Source organism: Macaca mulatta, chromosome 3, assembly GCF_049350105.2.
Source record: "Macaca mulatta isolate MMU2019108-1 chromosome 3, T2T-MMU8v2.0, whole genome shotgun sequence".
NCBI classification, from domain to species: Eukaryota; Metazoa; Chordata; class Mammalia; order Primates; family Cercopithecidae; genus Macaca; species Macaca mulatta.
The window spans coordinates 119,700,682-119,704,810 of NC_133408.1; positions in this window are offsets into that span (position 1 = coordinate 119,700,682).

Consider the following 4,129-nt stretch of genomic DNA (forward strand, 5'->3'; position numbering starts at 1 on the left):
AATACCCCAAAATATGTGATTGATTTAGTGAATTTTATGTCCTTTAATGTATGTCAATGTGATGTGTCCACTTAACACTAAGTTTAATATTATCCTATAATGTGATATTGCCTTGTGCATGGTGTTAACATAATATTTAGAGGATTCCACTTTAATTTATGTTTATTCCAAGACCACCTATCAGATAGTGAATATCTTCCATTTAATTGACATGAATGAATGTCTTCAAATGTAACCACCACAAAATTTCACTAGAATATTTTCCTATTCCTGCTCAAAATCTTACTGCATTATTTCCATTAACTTCACTTCACTTCCAGATTTACTGAGTCTTCAGTCATTATTGAATTTTATTAGGAGACCCCTCTATTGTTAAAAAATATACTCATTTGTTGTATTGCTTGGATATTGTTTTGGTCATCTCTTAACGCTAATTTACAGAAATAAAGGATTATTTGGCTGGTTGTGAATAAAGTGAGAAAAGTCAAAGAAACACTTTCAGAAAGCAAGACAGCACTGGAAGCATAAAAGACTAACAACATGGGTCTTTCCATGTGTCTCTACGGAGCACGTCCCGGTTTAACACCAGATGGATAAAACTGGACAGAATGGCAGATGAAAGGGGAATTCCCCAGTGGAAGAACTGTTTCCTCACTCTCACATTGCCAGGTGTACTGAAGACAGACGAGATCAGAACTTGTTAATGGAACAAGCCAAAAAATTCAGGAATTTGCAAATTGAACAGGTGAAAATGTAACTGGTGATAATTGAAAGCTAATTATCATCAGCTAGCAATTGGCAACCAGGTGTTCTGAGTCACCTAAAAGGCAAAGCACGGAGGACTGTGAAGATATTTACTTTTGGCACAGATGAGATAAATGAGTTTCCTGAGTGAGTCCTCAGTATAGGAAAATTAGCCTGTTTATTTTTGCTGTTTTGGCATGCCTAGGAACTAACCATGAAAGAGCAAGGATTGCAAAGCAAAGTAATGATGAATTGCATGTAAAAAAAAAAGCACTTTATGTTTTTCTAAATAGGACTTTTCCAAGTGAGTAAAAGCAGAAATATAGTAACCATCAAACCCATATCTATTGGCTGTAGGCCATTCTGAGAGGACACTGGCTTTACTCCTTAAACAGCACTAAACACGCAAAAAATGCTAACCAACCAACCAACAAACACACGTCTATTGACACATTCTGTATTCTTACAAGGCATGTTTTACCTATTCAAATCAATTAGGTAATGTGTTCTGGTGTTCAGTTTCATAAAGCTGGCAGGCAGTAAATTTAAACTTAGAATTCAAAATTGCCTGATCCGAAAGTCCATTCCCTTGTGTTATACCATCCTGTTTTTGATGGAAAACATTCTCAAGCTTAAAAATCAACAGGTTTTTCTTTTTCTCATATGAATGTCCTGTATGTCTAATAATTCCAAATCATAGAGATTTCAAAAGTTTATATTCAAGTTTAACATTTATATAGAAAAGCACATAAATGACAAATGCTGCTCAATGGAATAGATCCATCTAACTCTACCCACCCACAAAATAGATTTCTACTATCAATTCAGAAACTCCTCCATGCCCCTCTCAGACACTGCACCTCACTACAGTAGTAACCTGTAGCCAGACTCTTTACCCAAGGGATTTGTCCTGCCAGGGATTGAACTTTATATAAATGGAATAGTACCAGTTTGTGCTTTTTTATCAGACTTCTTTCACTAAACGTTATGCTCATGAGATTTATTGCTATTATTTCATGTAGAAATATTTTTATATTCATGGCTATACAGTATTCCATTATACTAATATATCACAATGTATTCATCCATTCTACCTTTAATGAACATTGGGGTAGAATACAGCTTTTCTCTATTACTATTAATGCTGTGGACTTGTTTTTAATGAATGCATGTATGCACTAACTGTTTAACAGTTAGTGATGATAATATTGAGTCACAAGGTTTGTATAGGTGCAGCTTTACCAGATATTATCAAACAGTTCTGCAAGGTTGTTATACCAATTTACACTTTCACCACCAATGTATGAGTTTTGTTTGCCCTATAATCTTCCCAATCATGAGTAATAACCAGCATATAGTTTTAGCCATTCTGGTGGATGTGCGGTTGTCACTCATGGATTTAATTTGCATTCCTCCAAGGTCTAATGAGTTAAGCACCTTTTTATATGTTATTTTAGCCATTTGAATATTCTTTTGTATTGTACCTCCTCAAGTGTAAAGTATTTTTATTAAATTTTCTGTCTTTTTTAAATTGACTTGTAGGAGACTATTACAAATCCTAGATGTAAGTACCTAAACCAGAATATTGCAATATTTTTGAACTCTATGACTTGCCCTTCATTGATTAGTATTCCATATAACCTATGAACCAATTTAAGTAGAATTAACATTTGTACAATATAGATACTTCCAATGCCAGAATATACAGAAAGATTCATCCATTTTATTGAGTTTGTGTAACATGTAATGCCTTCTTCCCCAACTCACAGAAAAACTTATGAGGATCCCACAATTAAATATATTTTCTTCTTATCTTTTATATATATACTCTTAATCAGACTAAGGAAGTTCTTTTCTGTTTCTAATTTTACAAAAGTAAAATTGGATACAGAATTTTAACATCTATTATGCTCTTACTATGTTGAATCTATCAAATTCATTAATTATCAAAAGTGTACATTCCTGGATATGCTATTCATTCCATATGCCATTGGATTTGGTTTGCTAATGTCATGTTAAAGGTTTTTAACATGTATTTTTATAATGAATTTTATTTATAATTTTTATTTCTCATAAGGTACCTGTCAGATTTTATCAAGATTATGCTGATATTTGTGTTTCAATTTTCTCTGTTTAAAGAGTTTGTAAAGGACTGATGTTATTTATTTCTAAAAATGGCTGAAAGAATTATTTCACCAGTAAAGCTATTTGAGTCTAAATCTTTTCTTTGTGGGAACTTTTAAAATTATGCCTAAAGCTTATTAATATGTTTTCTATTTATAATTTTGTTAGTTTTGAATATTTTCTAAGTTTGCCCATTACCCCTACATTTTAAAACTCAATAGCACAGTGTTGTTAATATTATTTTATTAGACTTTAAAAGTCTGTAGAATATCTAATTTTATTTTCTCATTACTGAAATTTAAAATTCATACTGCCTTTTTCTCTCTCTCCCTCTGCTTCTCTCTCTCCACCCATCTTACTAAAAGTTTATTAATTTTATTAATCTTTGTAAAGAACTATTTATTGGCTTTGCTGACCCTCTCTATTTTATTCCTGCTTACTATTTCATTGATCTCTGCTACTCTCTTTATTGTTTTATTCCTTTTAATTTCTTTAGATTTACGGCACTGTTCTTTTAACCACTTATTGAGAGCAATACTTATTTTTAATCTCGTTTCTAAGATATTTATTTAGGGCCATAAGCTTCTCTCTAAGTACTGATTTGCTTTATGCCACAAGTTTTTAAATGGTATCTTTTCATTCTCTTTCAATTAAAATATTTTTTATTCTATTGGGATTTAATTATGTAAGCATTAGATTTTTAAAAATAATTCCTTAATTTTCAATTTTCTATCCTTGTTGTTAATTTCTAGCTTAATTTCACTGTCATAAATAATCATCTACAATATTTCAATTTCTGGAGATGTGTTAAAGCTTGCTTGGTGCAGCAGCATATGGTCAATTTTGAAAATGTTCCATGGGCACCTGAAAAGATTTTGTGACCTGCAATGTTGGCTATATAACACCTACATTATGTATGTGTATTTATGTATCTATATAACCACTTTTTATTGTATCTTTAAATCTATACACTTAATTTTTGACTATCATTTATTGAGAGAAATTTAAGTCTCACACTATGATAGTAGATTTGATTAATTTTCCCTGTAGATGTACAAGTTATAGCTTCATATGCCTTGAAGCTGTGTTACTAGGTACATATGAATATAGAGTTGTGTATATAGAATTATGTGTCTGTTCTATTGTTTATGATTTAGCTGTGATTTGTCCTCACTAAAACTCATGCTGAAATTTAATTCTCAATGTAGCAGTGTTCGGAGGCAGGGCCTAGTGGAAGGTGTTTGGATCATGAGGGCAATGA